Genomic DNA, 20,736 nt, shown 5'->3' with positions numbered 1-20,736 from the left:
TTTTTGTTGCTGCCTGCCACTGAGTTGAAATTGACTCATAGCTGATCCTCCATTGGGTTTTCAAAGGCAATTAATACATGGGAAAAGATTGTCCATCCTTGCATGGAGCAGCTGTTCAATTTGAACTGCATCTCTTTTGAACGCAATAGCTTCTTGCAACTAGGTCAAAGGTGCTCTACATATACACGAGTGTGCGTGCACGCGTGCACGCGTGTGTGTGTGTGTGTGTGTGTGTACACATATAGAAGAAGGATGAGCAATTCCCTCCCATGTGATTAACTGTCTCTGAAAATGGGAGAGTCAGTTCTGGCTCGATAGTACACAGCAACAACAGTAAAAATATCACACACATGCACATCTTCTATTTATATAAATATGCTGTTCTATGGGCTATGCAGTCGATTAAGACTCATGATAACTCTATGAATAATAAATCCTAACCTTCCTCTATCTTGCACCATCATGATCTTTTAACGTGCTTTAACTTGTTACAGTCACTATGTCAATCCGTTTGTGGACTTGGGGCGTTCTTCCTCTCTTTCTCTGACTGTCCACCTTTCCAAGTATGATGTCCTTTTCCAAAGACTAGTCCCTCTTGACAACATGCCATAAAGTATACGAGACAAAATGTCACTATCCTTGCTTCTAAAGATTACCCTGATTGCACTTCTTCCAGTCTAGACTAATTTTTTGACAGTCCATGGAATATTTAATACTCTTCTCCAGCATCACAGTGCAAAGAAGCTCTTTGCATCATCTTCTGTCATCTTTATTCACTGTCCAACTTGGAGTTGTGTAGAAGGCAATTGAAAAATCATGACTTGGATCAGGTACATGTTGGTCTTTAAATGGACATCACAGCTCTTTAGCACTTTGTAAAGGTATTTGGATGCAGATTTTCCCAACACAACTTATTTTGATCTCTTGACTGCTTTCTATTAGTATTTTTGGTAACCATATTGCACTGGGAAAGTCTATAGTCAGGTACCTCTCTTAAGTATTCAGCAGCAATGATGTCAGGTTAAGGGCCAAGGTGTGTCTGATTCATGCCTGTGCTTTATTACTAACTTGCTATGCATCTGATAGCGTCATAATAAAAAATGATGACAAAAGACAAATTGTTACCTTTGAGTTATTATGTTGGAGTGGAATACTGAATATCCCATGAACTGCTAAAAGAAACACTGAAAACAGGATATAGCTTGTGGAAAGTGTAGCCAGGGTACTTTTTCGAGATAAAGATGAAGATTTGTCTCATGTACTTTGGGAATGTTTCTAGGAGAGGCTGTTCTTTAGAGGGGGACATTATGCTTGGAAAGATGGAGGGTCAGTGAAAGAGTGGAAAACTCACCCCTAGGTGGGTTGACATAGTGACTGCAGCAATGGACTCAAATGTGTCAGAGATTGTGAGGATGGCACAAGATAGGACAGGGTTCATATCTATTATTCATAGAGTCTCTATGTTTTATATTGGACTTTATGTCAGCTAACAACAACAACAACATCAGTGGATATTGATTGTGGGTCGAAGTAAAATGAAATAATGGAATAATATGACATTGAGTTTTTGTGTGTGCATATATACACAACCACTGTTGGATTAGATTCCAACTCATAGTGACCCTCCAATAGGTTTCTAAGACCATCCTTTTTTTCAGGAAGAGAACACTGATCTATCTTTCTTATTCAGAGTAGGTGATGGATTCAATTATTTAATCCACTAGCCTTTAGAATTACACCACCAAGGTTCTCTGTCAGTAAATACATAATGTGTGTGTATGTGTGTCTTGTTGCTGTGATCCTGGAAGCTATGAATCATAGTTGATTCATAGGTTGCTATGACTTGTAATTGATGATGTCTGACAACAATTATAACATAACAAAACCCAATATACATATATATGTGTTTGTGTATAAAAACATATAAATACATAAAACATAAGTACATATAAAAATATAAAATATATATATATACACATACACATATCTTACATACATGAACATGAAAGAGAGAGATTAATTGATTTATCTCAAAGAAATATCTTGCACTTTCAGAATTCATCCATAGTAGAAAAGTTTCCTTGGTTTTTTTAGAGCAAGACATACTAGTAAGAAAGGCTTGGCAATTAACTGTTTTAAAATCTGGTAATGAAAAAGCTATGATTCTCAGTGTCTAGAATAATAAACTAAAATATGTTCTACATTCATGAAGTTTGTGCAAAATTGGACAATATTTTATTCTCTTATGTATGATATTGTGATGTGAAATAATAAATAGGAACTCTTGCTTGGTTTGAGTCTGAAACAGCTGTGAAATAAGACAAAAGAATAAGTGAGAAGAGTGTTCTCACTTCATCGTAGGTGAGCTAGCTGGTAAGGATATGACTTGAGCAGATGGAGTAACAGAGCCCTACTCCCCTATCCTGCTCTAGTCCAGCTTTCACTCAGTGGTTTAATAAGAGCCAGACAATTGCAGTCATTTGTCTGAGGTGTGGATAATATGGTGGTGCATTACTTGTAGAGAACTTTCTTTAATAACCAGAAATCAGTTTACTCTTTATTATCGCCATTATGCATGGGATTCTGGAAAATTTCAGGTATAAATACACATCTCTACCCCCTAACACACACCCATGCCACATAAAAAACCTTGATTAGTCTATTTTGTTAACATGAAGTTGTTGTTCAATTCTAATATATCTAAGTTTCAAGCATGTGGACTCAGCTCTACACATTAATTTCAGGAGAAAGTTAATGACAATTGAAATCCTTTGAGTTCACTTAGGGCACAGGTCTAGTTTCTTATTCCTGCATTTAAACCACAGACATGAGGTAAGCAGTGATAGCACAATGATCACAGAGAATTAAAAACAAAACTTGAGACGCTTTAGTCCTGCCATTCTGTGACCACTTGATATTTGTATTTAAAACTTGAAAAAGTGGAACAGAATGCAAAATGGAAAGTGTAGTAATTTTGATTGATAAGATGAAAGCTTAGTTCAGACATGAAATACTTTACCAAATTTGAATATCATTAAAAATCAAAATAGGAGTTCTGGTGACGTTGTCCACAGCAAGTCACGCTGCTAACCCAGATGCTGTGCATTTCTGGCTTTTCAAATCCACCAGAGACGCCACAGGAGGAAGACAGACAATCTCCTCTCAGTTCTGTTTACAGATTCAGAAACCTGATATGGGTCACTGGGAGTTATAGGCAACTTGATGGCTGTGAGTAAAGATCAAAATGTGTTCTATTTTGTTCAGTGGTATTTTTAAAACTAAAGACTGAATCAAGAAAATGAGAACTATTTCTGATTATTATTATTATCCTGATAGTTATGCCTCAAAATAATCTTGTGGTTTAATGGGGTAGGTGTAGGGTGTTGCAGAGATGTTAATCTATCTCCAGCAGTCAAAAAATATTTAAAGAACAACACTTATTTCTGTTGATAAAGATTGGGTAAGTCTTTTTCCTCAGGACCATTATTTTCTTCCATACGTAGCAGATGTATCTCTCAGTCTTTCTTTTCCCCTCCCCAAGCAAAAAGTGCTATGCTTGAAAATAAAAAAAATCTAGGAAAAGTAACTAGGTACCAAGAGAACCATAGTTTTCTCTGGTCCTCCTTGGAAGCTTGGTAGTCTCCAGAGAAATAACTCCTGCAGGTCATAGGCAGTGAGTTGTACAGAAACACCAAAACTAAACTCACTGCTGTCAGTTCCAACACAAAGGGACTTTCCATCTGGTGGGTTTGAACAAGTAGAGATTTGAAGCCTTTCGTTAGCATGGAACGCATCATGGACTTGATCACCAGGCCTGCTTTGCACAGAAGCAGCCTCCTTGAAAAAGAGGCTTGAGGTGTGTCCTGGTCTTGTTTCTGTATGAAGCCTGCACTTCTCTGTTCTTAATCGACTATTCTCACTTCCTCTTTTGATGTAGTTTTTTCCTTAATTGTAAATATAGAGGCTGAGTTGGTTCCTCTTGAAGTTTTCTTTTGGCTCCAAACTTTGGTTTGAGATACACACTGGGGAGTATATTTTGAATCTGATTTTGTCTCTTTTGAGGGAGCTATACAGATTTATGGGGATGAGTTGGTAAAAGAAGATCATCTGCCTCTGATTTATGTTGAAGGCATGATGTGCTCTGGCTTCTGCAGTCCTCGGGGAGCTGGGAATAAAGCAGAGGAGTGCTCAGGGTTGGCTGCGCTAGGGAGGTGAGGTGGAAGCGGGAAGGAATGTTGGTGATGTGAGGGATGATATATTGGTAGTGAAGGTATAAACAACATTTATTGAATGCTTATTGTTGGTGGGCACAGTGCTAAGTGCTTTAATATAGAACCTTCCTCCTCCCATCATGTTGCAGACACTGATATTTGTCTTGAGTGTATACATAAGCACATTGAAGCTGTACTCAAGGTCATACAACTGGTGCATGGTTGTTGTAGGATTTGAATTCAGGTTGTACTAAATTTAAACCACTCTGGCAAGGGTTTGGGATATGAGGTTTAATTCCCTGGAAGACTTCGTATCTCCACTCAGATATCATTCCAGGGAAGGCTATGACTGGGTCCTGGTTTAGTTTTAGGCATTTCCTATCTAGGAAAACTTCGTTTTTGATGCTCAGCAGGACAACTGGCAGTCTGATCTACCTCAAACTCAGTTTTTAAAAGCTATATTTTATTGTGATTTTAATGAATGTTTACAGAAGACAGGGATTTTCAGTCATTCATTCATTCATCGTTGCATGTTTTCCTCTCCCCACCCCCTTGCCCCTTCCTCAATTCACGTTGCAATGCATCTCTTATTCTGGACTGTTGTCACACATAATATGTCTGATCATATATTCCTTTTAAACAGTTTTTCCCTTCATCTGTTCCAATGCAGTGTTTATTATCTATCCACTCTTTTCCTATTGTCCCTGTAAACCCTCATATAAATCTTGTTTCATAACAGTAGAATTATGCAGTATTTGTCTTTTAGTGACTGAGATCTATCTTATTCTCATTTTTCACTAGTGCAACAGAGGTTTTGGGCAGCACAGATGCTGGGTTTCAGGCAACCTAGAATTAGAGGAAGATACGGAATCAGGACCACCACCCTAGTGTGCTGCTTGTTTCATATGTATACTAGGAATCTGGAGAGCTTCTTCATACAATATCTGCTCTTTTCCTTGACTTTCCCAGGTCCTATCTTCCAGGGATTATCCAGAACTTTGCTCTGGAAGAAGGTACACTGGTTGATAACCAAAAAGTCGGAGGTTTGAACCCAATAGCTACTTCCTCGGAGGAAGAAATGGCAATCTGCCACCACGAAGGTGACAGTCTTGGAGACCCTAAGGTGCAGTTCTATTCTGTCCCTATAAGGTTTCTGTGATTAAGAACCAACTCAAACATACTGAGTTTGTTTTGTAATTCTTTAAATTATATTTGCATATGTGAGTTTGGAAATTTGTTTTCTTAAGTGTTATCAGCAGTGCAAAAAAGAACTGAGTACTTTTCTAATCTTAGCTTTTTCCTGAAATCTTATATTTCATTTTTATTATATCTCACTTTGTTTTAAAAAAGTGGCATATTTTATAGTACATTGTCAAAAATGTCACACTGTTCTATACTCAAAACAAATGAAATTTACCTTGTAACCAAGTTTCTCTTTCTGAAATAGCTACAGATCTGCGCTGAGAACAATGGAAGGTAATATATCTTCCACTGCGATTGCCTTACCATTCATCATCTTTCCTCAATATTTTTTTTTCATTAAAAACTAAAGGTTAGAAAGTCCATCTTGTTTGTATTTCAGTCAAAGTTGGTAGACAATTGCAGCAGACCAGGGGGCTTCCTGGATCTGTCAGTAATAAACTGTAATGTCTGGTACACATTATGGAACTTGCTTTCTCTCCAGATGTTTTGGTTGTGGCACACTGATTTTCTTATTCGGCCTCACAATGCACCATGGCCTTTTATACAGCCAAGCAGGCAAGGTTATATGCCTCATGTATCACAACCAAAATTACTGACTAAATTGGGTATCATCTCATTGGTAATATTTACTCATCCCAAACTGGAAGGAAAACATCTCCTTCATTCATTCTTTTGATTCATTAAATTGACACACATATGTACTAGGCATCTTCCACAATCTTAGCATCCTGCTACATGTTGAGAATACCCTTGGGCTCAGTTGCAGCCTTCCGTTGGACTTACATTCTAGTGAAGGTTGACTACTGTAACTCGGCAAATAAAAATAATATCAGATTGTGATTAGTGCAGTAGAACAAATGAAACAGCATTACAAAAATGAGAAAAATGGTGATGGTGAAGGTGAGGACCAATGCAGTTTTGAGGAATGATAGATCATCTCCTCCTGTGTGATAGACAGCCTCCGCAAAATCCACTGGAGGGTCAGCTCCGCAGTGGTTCTAACTCAATATCAATGAGTGAGCAATAAAGGAAAAGAAGAAACGAAGAGGTTAGGGACTGGGATGTGAGCGCTACAGCCTATCAAAGGCTTCGTGTCAGGAAAGAGCTTGGTATTTTAAAATTGGAAGCAAATGAAGGTTTCTGAAACTCAGTTAACAGAGATAGTGATGGGGAGAATGATGGGAGGTGAAAAGAAAGATCAGGTTGTCTAGGTTCTGCATGTCAACCTAGGGAGTTTGACTTTATTCTCAATCTAGTTGGGAATCTAATGAAAGATTTAACAGGAAAATAGTGTTTACATTTTAACAAGATCATTCTCTAAGATAATATATGCCATGGGATGCAGACTTGAAAGAGGGGACACAAGTGGACATTGCTGCAGTGGTCCAGGCAAGAGATGATAGTGGTCTGACTTAAGATGGTAGAATGGAAACAGAAAAACAAAGTTAAGGGTATATTGAGTGAAGTGGAAGGACAAGAGAAGATTTAAAGCTGTTTCATTGATACATGTTGAACAGTTGCTAGTTGTATGGTTCTAAGAAATGTTTTCTGAGTTGATTGAGTCAGGCCATGGAGAGAACCTGGTGAAGAGTGAGGACCTTGGGGAGATAAGTACAATGAAACATGAAAACAATATAGAGAAGGGCATGGGTGGGTATGGAGCTCACTGCATGACTGTCTTCACAAAAAGCAAGCTACTCTTAGGCAGAAAAATGTAAAGTTTCTTCCTGAAAGCCTTACTGCCTCAGAAGCCTGATAGAACATCACTGTGAGTCAGATCTAACTTGAAGGCAATGAGTTTTGAAGAATCCTTAAATAAACTAGTAAATTATTCAAGATAAACGACCAGGACAACTCTTGCTTCTGCCTTCCCCTCTACAAAACTTAGTCCATAATAGATATTTCATAAAGACTAGTTTTCGGAATAAGCTAAAAACAACTCCTCAAACTCGTTGTTAAGTTGGAACTGACTCATAACTTCTCCTATAGTGAGATCTCAGAGGCTGTAAATCACACAGTGGGTAGATTGTTCATCTTTCTCTTTCAGAGAGCCTTTGAATTTGAACTGCTTGCCTTTGGGTTGGCAGCACAACTCAAGACTACCCTCTAGACCACCCTCTAGATGTGTTAAAGCCATTTTTAGAAAGTTAGAAATAAAAGAGATTCAGCTTTAACTGGCCAGTGCAAAAGGAAAAAAAATGGCTAATGTAATAAAAAGCAAGAGAGTATATCTGAACATCAAGCCTGGATCACAGTTAGAGAATCACAGTTATTGTTGTTAGGAGATATTGAGTAGAGTATGACTCATAGCTACCCTATGAACAACAGATCTGAACCCTGTCCTATCTTGTGCCAACCTCACAATCTCTGACACACTCAAACATTACTGAAATAATACTAGTAATTTCACTTCCCTGAAGTCCAGGACCTACTTTAATTTGTGTCAAAATTATTATAAATTCTCTGCTTCCGAAATTATATATTGTATCAGCTTACCACACGGTCACCAGGAGCTCTGTGATCTAGTGGTGAAGAATTGCACTACCAACCCGAAGACACACGATTCAAATCTGCCATTTGTTCGACAGGAGAAACATGGACATTCTCCTTCCAAATACTTTATTGACTCTGAAAACCCACTAGACGGTCAGCTATGTGTCAGTTCTGATTGGACAGTCCCCAGTAAACAGTTAATAGAGAATAATCACGCTGTTTTCCAATCAACAACAAAACAAATTCAATTCATTGCTCTCAAGAGTCAGAACCACCTCATAGCTGACCTTCGAAGGGATTTTTAGAGAATATACATTGCACAGGAAGAAAATGTCTTTTTCTTACTGAGCAGCTAGTGGACAAGAATGGTGAGGGGTAGATCATCTTTAACTTAGTTTAAATTACATGCTCATTCTTGAAACAATCTCAGTGGTCAGATTGTGTTGATTATGTAGAAGTGACAAGGCCCAAATGGTGGATGAGGATACCCCTTTCTATGAGGTCAGACATGTCCCCACTCAGCTTTAACCTCTTTTACCAGTTCTGACATCAAGCATACATCCCATGGCATAGTCTACTTTTCTACTGGCTTCAATAATTTATTGCAAATTACATAGGGATCATAGAAAATATTTACTGTTTTGAGGTTTATTATGGAGATAATACATTACAGTTCAGGATCAGGAATGAATCTGGACATAGTTCTTCAATTCAGATGGTCTTTTTTTTAACCTGTGCCCAAAGGCAGGCTTTTTTATACTCCTCAGCTTTGCATCTTTGACCTCACCTTACTAGGACAAGTGTTACTAAACCTTTTAGTACAAGGGGAGTCATTTACCAATAAGCCTTGTGTCTCAAAGACATTCAACTTTGTTGCACTATGGGCGGGGAAACCCATTTCTCTGTCTTCCCCCGATCTCCTGATTCTGAAACCTCTACTGCTTCTGTGTTACCATCATAAGCCATCTTTCCAATGCTACATCAGTTTTTCTTCTGGCTCATGGAAATGCTTGGTGGAGGGATCTTAGTCCAAAGGACACTTGGATCCTCTTTCTTGGTGATTAAGTTTGTGAACTACAAACTTATATTTGTATAGACCTAAGCAGTCATTGTTTTGTCTTCTTGATGTTGAACTTCAACCCACATGGGGTTGCTATTGACTGCAGGTGATTTGATGACACTTAACAACAAAAACAACATATTATATTGGTTGTTTTTATTTAAGCCTCTTGTTTAAAGTCAACAAGACCTCGGGAAAGGCCTTTGTATTTAGAAGTAGGTTGTTACTATATTTTGAAGGAACATTCTTCGAAGTGGTACAGCACTCTTCTGTTAATTTGCTGTACTGAGGTAACCTGGGGTTTCTGTGATGCTGAACATTGTATCATTGGGGTGTCAAATGCCATAATAGCTGCCTGTGGTGGACAGTATTTGATGGAGCTCCCAGTTTAACACAGGTTTGGAAGCAGGAGTGACATCTACTTCTTAAACAGCATGCCTCTGGAAATTCTATGAGATTTGAGAAATGACGATAATTATAGAAAGGCTTCAGGTTTTTGTCCATAGAGTCACTATGTGTCATGCTCAACTCGACAGCAATCAACAAAAGCAACAATAACAAATAGTAATTTAGTTATTACATTATTATGATATCTAAGAAGACAAAGATTCTCACCACTGGACCAACTGGCAGTGTCAGGATGGATGGCGAAGAGATTGAGATTGTTCACAGCTTCAGTTTGCTCAGCTCCACAGTCAACACTCTTGGCACCAGCAGTCAGGAAATCAAAAAGTGTATCGCGATGGGAAAGTCTGCTGTTAGGGACCTCTCTAAAGTACTCAGGAGCAACGGTGTCTCTCTGGAGACTAAGGTGCGCCTGATACAGGCCATGGTCTTTGCAATCGCTTGTTATGCATCAGAGAGTTGGACAATGACTAGGGAGGACAGAAGGAGAGTGGATGCTTTTGAGCTGTGGTGCTGGAGAAGGGTACTGAATGTTTCATGGACTGCCAGGAAAACAAACAGATTCATCTTGGAGAGGATTAAACCAAGCTACTCTTTGGAGGCAAGGATTCTGGGGCTTCGTCTGACATACTTTGGACATGTTGCCAGGAGGGACGGGTCCTTGGAGAGGGACATCAGGATAGAGCAGGGTTTAGGGCTCTTGTGCATAGGGTCACTATGAGTCGCAAACGACTTGACGGCACATAACAACAACAATATATCTCTATCTCTATATCTATCTCTACTGTTGTTGTTGTTGTTAGATGCCGTTGAGTAGCTTGTGACTCATAGCAACCCTATATGCAATAGCTTAGAACCTTGCCTATCCTGAGCCAATCTCACTGTCTTTTATACAACTCTCCCCATCACCCTACTCACTATGTCAATCCATCTCATCCAGGGTCTTCCTTTGGTGTGCCATCCATCTGCCCTTCTAAGAATGATATTCTTCTCCAAAGACTGGTCCCTCTGGATGACAAGCCCAGAGCATGTAAGATGGAGCTTCAAAATCATAGCCTCCAAAGAGAAACATGGTTTCACCCTTTTCAAGTCAGACATGTTTGTCCTCTTGGCAGTCCATGGTATGATCAATACTCTTCTCTAGCACCACAACTCAAAGGCATCAATTCTTCTTCTGTCATCTTTATTCACTGTCCAGCTCTCATGAAAACCATGGCCTGGATCAGGCATACCTTATTCTCCAGACTGTCATCCTCCTTGCTCTTCAGAACTCTGGAGAGATTCCCAACAGCAGATTCTCTCAATGCAATTCATTGTTTGCTTTTCCAATTGCTAGTGCTAAGAGCCAATGGTAATGAAGGAGAAAATTAAAGCTGCATTGAAAGCACTGGCAAAAATTAAGCTCCAGAAATTAATGAGTTATCAATTGACTTTTTTCAATTGTCAGATGCAACCCTGGATACATTCACTAATCCATGACAGGAAATTTGGAGGACAGCTGTCTGGCCAACAGATTGGAAGAGGTCCATATTTGTTTCCATTCCCAAGAAAGGTGATCCAACAGAGTGTGGCTACTATTGAACAATGTAATTAATATCACATGCAAGCAAAATACTACTGAAGCTCATTAAAAAATAGCTAAAACAGTACATAGATAGGGAATTACCAGATGTTCAAGCAGGATTTAGAAGAGGCCATGGCACCAGGGATATCATTGCTCATGACAGATGAATCCTGGCTGAAAGTGAAGAATATCAGAAGAATGTCCATTTACGCTTTATGCACTTTGCAAAGACATTTAACTGTGTGGATCATAACAAATTATGGCTAACATTAAGAAGAATGAGAATTCCAGAGCACTTAATTGTGCTCATGTGGACCTAAACCAGGAGGCTATTGTGCAAACAGAGCAAAAGAATACTTCATGATTTAAAATTTAAAAGGGAGCACGTCAGGGTTGTATTCTCTCTCCATACACATTCAATCTGTATGCTGAGTAAATTATTAGAGAAGCCAGACTTTTTGAAGAGGATTGTGGCATCAGAATCAGAGGGAGACTCATCAATAATCTGCATTATGCAGATAACACACAACCTTGCTTGATGAAAGGGAGGAGGACTTGAACATTTGTTGAAGAAGATCAAGGAATGCAGCCTTCACTATGAATTGCATGTAAATATCAAGAAAATATTCTTTTTTATTCTAAAGTTTTTTAAAAAAATTATTTTATACTAATTTATTTACAAAGTTAGAGTACATTGTTTTGTAAACCATATCTTTCCCATTTCCTTCGCCCTCCCCACCCATCAAATTGTGCAACTCTATGATTAACACCCCTACCTCCACCCATCCTCACCCCTCTGCTTCTACCCTCCCACTCTTGGATCTTCATATTCATTCTACAATAATGGTTTTATACAGTATTTGTCCTTATAGTACTGAGTTCACTCAGCATAATGCTCTACGGTCCCTCCCAAATTAGGTAGTAATTTATAAAATCATGCTGTTTTGTGCTGTGTAGTATTCCATTGTGTTAATGTGCCATAATTTTTCAACTGATTTGATTGTAGTTGGACATTTGGGCTGAAAACTAAGATTCTTAGCACTGGACCTGTAGGCAGCATCATGATAGATGAAGAAAAGATAGACAATGTCAACAACTTCATCTTATTTGGATGCACAATTAACACCCTTGGTATCAGGAACTAGGAAATCAGGAGACATATTGCACTGGGAAAGTGTAGAGTTAGGGACCTTTACAAATGAATGAGTAGTAATGATGTCAGTTTGAGGACTAAGGTGCATCTGACTCAGACCATGGTTTATCCATTCACTTGCTATGCATCTGAGAGCTGGACAGTGAATACGGATGACAGAAGAAGAATTGATGCTTTGAGTTGTGGTGATGGAGAAGAGTACTGAATATCCCATGGAACTCCAAAATAACAAACAAATATGTCTTCAAGAGGGTGCAGCTAGAGTGCTCTTTGGAGGCAAAGATGATGGCAAAAAGGATGAGGGGGTTCACCTCACATACTTCAGGTATGTAGCTAGGTGGGGCTATCCCTTGGAGAGGGACATGATGTTCAGAAAGGTAGAAGGTCAGTGAAGGAAAAGAAGATGCATGACCAAGTAGATTGACACAGTGACTGCTACAATTGGCTCGAGTGTGTCAGGAAGTGTGAGGATAGTACAGGATAGATAGGACAGGGTTCAGATCTGTTATTCATAGGGTTGCTATAGGACATGCTCAACTCGATGGCACCTAACACCAACAATAAGAACAACAACAACAGCAGTGCCAAGAGTGTTGATTGTGGAACCAAACACATTGAAATTGTTAATAATCTCAAACTTTTCTCCTTCTATCATGATGTTTTCTATCTGCCCAGTGGTGAGAATCTTTGGGTGTTTTGGTTTTTTTTTTATGTTGAGCTTCAATCCATATTAGAGACTATAGTCCTTGACTTTCTGCAGTCAAGAGAGAGAGAGAGAGAGAGAGAGAGAGAGAGAGAGAGAGAGAGAGAGAATATCAGTTATTTGGTAGAAAGAACAAAGACCATGACTACAAAAATCACATCAAGTCATTTACTTCACCTCACCTTTTATATATACACTCAACATCTGATTCCTTTGAATTGACCAGAATGTGGAAACCATGCTCAAAGCATGTGAAACAAAACTCTTACTTTTCGTAAGAAGCATTCTGGCTGTATGCTTTTCAAGACTGACTTGTTTGTTCTTTTGGCAGTCAATGACATGTTTAATGTATTTTCCTTAGAAGAATACCCTAGGATCAGCAAATTGTAGGGTCAACAGAAAAGAGAAAGACTCAATGAATGAATTAACACAGCACTGTAATAGTGGGCTTAGGAATAATTATGGTTGTTGGTGCAGACTTGATTGTGTTTCATTCTTTTGCACAAAGGGTCACTGTGAATAGGAACCAACTGTATTGCACCTAACAACAGTAGTCTGTTAGTTCTTAGAAGGCAGAAGAGATGAGGTGATTTCCATACTACTTGTAATTTCATCTCTGCAGGAAAGGCCGGGGGGTATATATTATGGCAATCAATAAGGCTGAAGAACCTTTGGAATCAACAGACACGTAACTCTTGCCTTTTTGGATAGAGAGATGCTGATGAATAATGCTGACATACATGTATATGCTCAGTGCTTTTCCAGTGCAGGCAACTCTTAATCTTCCACATAGCTATCGGTTTCTAGATCACAGTATCATAGATCGTTAGTACTGGAATAAAACTTGGAAATCTTCTTGTCCAAAATGGTCGCTATTCAGATAAGTAAGACTCAGAGTGCCTGTATCTTGGGGAACAGCCTGTGCTTTTGTCCTGGGAATACTGTCTTATGTTTCTTTGTTACTGATCCCCTTGGTGAATTTACTTCACATATAAATTACTTTCCTCCTTTTTATGCAATATAGAAAGTATTTAGCTGCCTGTGGAAAATGATTTTGGCCCAGATTTCACTTTGCTTTCTAATTCTTGAGTTAAAAAAATTCTCCAAATAATCAAGAGTTCTTTGTAAGATGGTGAGTGGATGATACAAGTACCTCTAAGTCACTCTGTGCCCTAAGAACATGAGATCACAGCTAATTTTATTGGCCCAGTGACAAACTCAGTCTTTGCTTGACTCCACGGATCCTAGGTTTCAATTTCATCTGAACCTTGGAAAGATTCCTCCCACATATATGGCTCATGATGGGTACATTTTATTTTGCATAAGGAGTTACCAGGCTGGATGAGAAACTTAAGTATTTTTATTATAATCCTAAATTCTGGATTTTAAGACAACTGTATTGATATCAATGTGTAAACATTTAGATGTAAGGTAAATTTAACCAGATTACTAAATTGTGTTGAGCATCACTTTCTTTATATTTCAGTGGGGAAAGTCCACACAAATGTACTTCCTTAAATTGTTGAGAAAATCAAATGAAACTGACACATACAAGTACTTAACTCGTTACTTGGAAAAATCTAAGCAAAATATGTAAGCTAACTGGTGGAAGTGTGTATTGCCGTTTCAGTTAACTTGGAGGACAGAATGAAATACATTGCAGCTCTTTCAAGATAGGTGGTGAGTCATAACTTGCAGTGTGTATTTATGGAAACTTTAAAGTTATTTGGTTCAACTCAAACTCTGTCCATAACTCTGTGTAGCCCTAAAGACAAGTATTCTGAACTTTCTGGCAGAGCACTCCTTTGTTTTATCACACATTATTGATTCCTTGCACATTTCCCTAAATTCATTGACTGACTAAACCTGATATCTTCCCCTTCTTCAACAGCATGGATTCTATCTCTGATCAATACTTCTCACTCAACAAGGAATAAATACAATAATGCACATCAAGTACTTAGGGCTCAGTGGCTGGCACACTGTAACTGGTCAATAAAATATAACCTACCAATATCACTTTTATAACCAAAGATGAAATTATTATTAAGCCCCTGGCACAGTGATAACAATGTGCGTGAGAATGACAATCATAAGAGGTATCTGGGGCAACCAAGACACACTTCTTAGTGGTTTTTTAAAAGCTAGGTCTTATTCATACTCATCCTCCTACTTTTTCTGGCAGGAGAACTCATTTATTAGGTCAAATTCTTCATATTCTTCTTTTTAAGGTTAATTAATACCATCTTATTTATTTTTTAAAAAATCTTACTTTAAAAAGACCATATTAATTACCTGCTCTTCTCAAACACTTTCTTTTTATCAACATGATTTGGTGCTTGAAATAGATATGAGAAACCAAAAGTCAAGTATTAGGGAGATAAGATTTTTCACATGTCAGTTTGATTTCACCATCATTGTTGGTTTGCAGGCCACTTTTCCAAATGTCCTATTATTTACTTTTTAAAATAACTCAAGAGGTAAGTATATTCCTCTTCTTGTTTTTCACAGACAGTACTGGAGAAAAGATCAGTAATATATCTAGTGCGAAAGTATATTGTTTGATCTTTGGACTAAAATTTGTTTTGTTTCCCAGGGCCCCTCATGGAGTTTGATGTAAGTTGTCTCTTCTACTGGGTCATTGAAGGGGTAAAGAAAGTCATTACATCCTTTCTTCTTATAGGCCAGGGGACTAATACAGGAAGGAAACAGAGCGTAGCAGAGACAGCGACATTCACCAGAGACGGAACATGTCAGCTGTACCATTAGTTGTAGGAGTTTGTTGGCATCTTTTACCAATATTCTCAAGGGTCCTTCCACTAGCTAAACTCATTGCCTTATTTTTTGGGGTTCAGTACTAATTGTTTTTCTGCAACATGACTGTAATGAGACCAGTAAGGACAAACCATTAAGTTTTTGCTTTTTTTTTTTTTAATTGATTAATGTAATGCAATGGAGGCATGGTTGGTGAAAGATAAGAGAGGCTGTGTGAGTTAAAAGGGGTGAAAACAAATCCAGGAAGTCAGGGGTAGAGACAAACCTTCTGACCTATTGCCAGTTGTAAAAGAGAGCAAACATTATTTTTGGAATTAGGTAAATTTACACTTATACCCACAATTTACTTCCTAACAAATGTGATCTTGGAAAATGAGAATATTTTTCTAAGCCTCAACTTTCATATTTATAAGATGGAGACCAGAATTCTTCTCTATTGTATATTATAGTGAAGAATGATTTAAACTAGTTGATTTATGCAGTGTCTGAAGTCCATTGGGATGGAATAAATGAAGCTGACTATCATCACCAAAATTATTATTATTTTTAAAAGGAGAATCTTTTGAAGCAGAGAGTTAAACAGGGAAATATTTAGTCCTACAAGGTCTAGTTATAGACCCCCTCTTTTTCTCATTATCTGTGTGACCTCCTCTTTGCTCTCAGAACCAATTACTCATTTGACACAAATAATTTCCATAGTATGTTTTGAGCCAAAAATATGCACATACAGCTACATAATTGATGTTTCTTTCCAGATGGTTCAAATGCATCTCAAAATCAGCATGTCTAAAGCAGAACTTGTAGTTTACTCCTAAACATTAACTTGTTAAGAGTTAAAGAATTTCTAGATGTTTCCCCAGGGTGAAAACATGCTCTTGTGATGATCTATTAGGCTCATCACAGTTTGGCCCTTCGTTCTATTCCTGGACTTATTTTCCTTCAGTCAATTTATACTACAGAAGATATTTTCCACTTACTAGGTTTTTAAAATACAGATATTATGGTGCTTTGTGGCAGGAGTTCCCTCAATGAGGTAGAAGCACAAGGTCTGGAATGCCTATGGAAGCTAGATGCCAGCTCAAGGCCAAGGGCCAACAACTTGAGGGTTAGGCTGACTTCCACTATGCTGGATCAACCAAGAAAGATGATCTAACAGAATGTGTGAATTACTGAACAATATAATCAATATCCCATTCATTTGATTGTGCTCATGTGGAACTTATACCTGGACCAGGAGGTGGTTGTGTCAAAGGAGCAGGAGAGCGCTGTGTGGTTTGGAATTGGGAAGAAAGTAAGCCAGGGTTACATTCTCTCTCCATAACTGTTTAATCTGTGTGCTGAGCAAATTGTCCGAGAAGCTGGACTCTGTGAGAAGGAATGTGGCATCAGGATTAGAGGGAGACTTATCATTAACCTGCATTGTGCAGATGACACAACCTTGTTAGCCGAAAGTGAGGAGGACTTGAAGCACTTGGTGCAGAAGATCAAGTAATTCAGCCTTTGGTATGGATTACACCTGAAAATCAAGAAAACAAAGATCCTTAACACTGTACTAATAGATGGAGAAGAGATTGAAACTTTCAAGAGCTTCATTTTGCTTGGATCCATAATTAAGACCCTTGGTACCAGCAGTTAAGAAATAAGGAGATGCATTGCACTGGAAAAATCTGCTGTTAAGGACTTCTCAAAATTATTCGGTAGTAATGATTACAGTTTGAAGACTAAGGTGCATATGATTCAGGTCATAGTCTTTCTGATTAATTACTATGCATTTGACAATCTTGACAATGAATAAGGATGACAGGAAAAGAATTGATGCCTTTGACCTGTGGTGTTGGAGAAGAGTACTAAGCATCCAATGGACAGCCAGGAAAACAAACAACTATGTCTAGGAGAGGGTACAGCTGAAGTGCTCTTTGGAGGCATGAATGATGAGGCTTCACTTTGCATACTATCGACATGTTGCTGGGAGGGGCTATTCCTTGGAGAAGGACACGATGCTGGGAAGGGTGGAACATCAGCGAAGGAGTAGATGACCCTCAACCAGCTGGATTGACACAGTGACTGCTGCAATGGGCTCTTGTGTGTCAGGAAGTTTGAGAACGGCACAGGATAGAACAGGGTTCAGGTCTTTTGTTCATAGGGTCACTATGCGTCGTACTCAACTCGATAGCACCTAACAACAGAACAATAGCAACAGCATCATTAATATCATATGCAAGGAGAATAGTGTTGAAGATCATTAGAAAATGTCTAGAATAGTACTTTAACAAAGAAATACCACACATGCAAGCTGAGTTTAGAGGCAGTCATGACGCAAGAGTCATCATTACTGATGTCAGATGGCTCTTGAAAGAAAGCAGAGAATACTAGAAGAATGTCCATATTTGTTTTATGCGATGGGTTTAACACACTATGGTTAACATTGAGAAGAATAAGAATCCCAAAATATTTGATCATGCCTTTATAGAACTTATACCTAGATCAAGAAACTGTTGTTCAAACAGATTAGAGAAGGCTGCATAGTTTAAAATCAAGAAAAGTGTCATCAGGGCTGTATCCTTTATTCATATCTATTCAATTTGTATGCTGAATTAACATTTTGAGAGGCTGGACTCTATGAAGAAAAATATGGTATAGGATAGGAGGAACATGCATATACAATCTGGGTTATGCAGATTATACAATCTTGCTTGCTTAAAGTGAGGAGGACTTGAAATGCTTGCTGCAGAAGGTCAAAGACTACAGTCTTCACTATAGATTACATCTCAACATTAAGGAAACAAAAATCCTCACCACCGGACTGATACACAACATCATGATGTTGTTGTTGAGCACCATGGAGTTGGAACTGACACATAGCTTTCCCTCTAGAGGGTTTCCAGAGGCAGTAAATCTCATGGAAGATGGCTCGTTTTTCTCAGTGGAGCAGCTGGTAGATTCGAACTCCTTGCTGCAGCACAGCTTGTCAATGACTTCCTCTTCTTGAATCCACAATCAATGCCATTGGGACCAGCAGTCAAGAAATCAAAAGAATTGACTTGGGAAATTCTACTGCCAGGAACCTCTTCAAAATACTGAGGAGTGATAATATCAGTTTGAAGACTAAAGTACATCTGATTCAGGCCATGGTATTATGAATCACTTGCTATGCATCTGAAAACTGACCTGGGCAATGAATAAAGATGACAGAAGAAAAACTGATGTCTTTGAGTTGTAGTGCTAGAGAAGAGTACTGAATATCCCATGGTTGGCTAAAGAAACAAACAGGTATGTTTTGGAAAGGTGCAGCCAGAGTGCTCATTAGAAGCAAGGATGGTGAAACTTCACCTCACATACTATGGACATATTTTTAGAAGGGAATAGTCCTTTGAAAAAGTACTAATTATTCTAGGAAAGGTAGAAGGTCAATGAAAGAGATGAAGACTTTCAATTAGAGGAAAGTGACTACAGTAATGGACTCAAGTATGTCAGAGATAATGAGAGTGGCACGGGATAGGACAGGATTCAGATCTGCTGGCCATAGGGTTGCTATGAGTCATACTCAACTTGACAGTACATAACATAAAAACAACAATAAGTTCTTTTAAAAAGTGCTAGAAAGCAAAAATATAATTTTGAGTACAGAATACTTAAGAATCTATGGTTGCTTAATTTGAACTCAAAAGCTGGACAATGAAAAAGAAGACCAAAGAATTGATGCCTTTTGATACCTTGAATTATAGTGTTGAAGTATATTGATTCTACTGTGCTCTTCCAGCAGAAAACAACAACAGCAACAAAACAAACCAGAAAAACCAAACCTCATCTCTTGTGGGAAAGCTGTAGTCAGGCTGCTTAGAACTGCTTTGAATATGCTATCAGGAGGATCCAGTGCCTGAGGAAAATAACTACTATATTATTGCTTGGTAAAGTAGTTGTTGTTTTTGTTCTGTTAGGTGCCTTTGAGAGAAGTATAGCTCATAGTGACCCTAAGAACTATAAGGCTGAACTCTGCCTTATCCGATGCCAATTTAACAATCTCTGATACACTCAAGCCCATCATTATAATCACTGTATCAATCCATCTGATTAATGGTCTTCTGCCTTTCTTTTGCCATCCTGCAAACTTTGCAAGCATGATAACCTTCTTCAAGAAATACTCTCTTCTAGCAACATGCCCAAAGTATGAGAGAAGTTTCACCATCTTTGCCTGCAAGGATGACTTTGGCTGCACCTTTTCCAAGACACATCTGTTTGTTCTTTTGGAAGTCCATGGTAAAGTAGAGTGTCAGAAAAAAAGAGAAAGAGCCTCAAAGGAATGAATTTACACAGTGGCTGCAACACTGAGCTCAATTACAACAAGATTGGGAGATGGTGTGGGATTGAGCAGTTTCATTCTGTCCTAAAGGATTGTGATGAGTTGTATGCCATCTAATAACAAAACATTGTTGAAAATACTGATATTTTCTCCATCATAAGTTGTCTATTGGTCCAGTGGTAAGGATTTTTCTTGATATTAGGATGTAATCCATGTTGATGACTGCACTTTTTCATGTTCTTCACTAAGTGCTTCACATCTTGGCTCTCTCTGCAAGCAAGGCTGTATCTGCTTAACGCAAGTTGTTGACGTGTATTTCTCCAATCCTGATGCCTCAGTATTCATTGTAATAAGCTTCTTGAATTATTTTCTAAGCATATAGATTGGATATATATAGAGAGAATGTATACAACTCTGTCACACATCTTTCCTGATATGAAACCATGTAGTGTACCTTTGTTTTGTTTGGACAACTGCTTCTTGGTATATTTCTAGTAGAGTTTTTGAACTGCATACCCTTGGCTAGGCGAGGGAACATCTTACCCACTAGGCTACCAGAGTTCCATAAACTAGAAGATCAGCAAAAAAGAGGAAGACTCAGTGCGATAAACTGATACAATGGCTACAACACTGGGTTCAACCACAGCAGAGAAGATAGTGCAGTGCTGTATACGATTTCATTTAATTGTGCATACGGGTGATTTAATTGGGAACTAACTTGGCAACACCTAACAAGAACGCATTTGATTTCTTTCTCTAGATCATTAGAATTTTCATCTGTTTTTGTCCAATGCCTTTTTTACCAGCATTCAACACAATGCCTGGTATATATATATTTATATGAAAGGTGGTCAGTGAATATAGGTCCA

The sequence above is a fragment of the Elephantulus edwardii genome, unplaced genomic scaffold (assembly GCF_000299155.1).
Source record: "Elephantulus edwardii isolate Elephantulus edwardi_28Jun2011 unplaced genomic scaffold, EleEdw1.0 scaffold00130, whole genome shotgun sequence".
In the NCBI taxonomy this organism is placed as follows: domain Eukaryota; kingdom Metazoa; phylum Chordata; class Mammalia; order Macroscelidea; family Macroscelididae; genus Elephantulus; species Elephantulus edwardii.
This window is presented reverse-complemented; position numbering follows the sequence as displayed.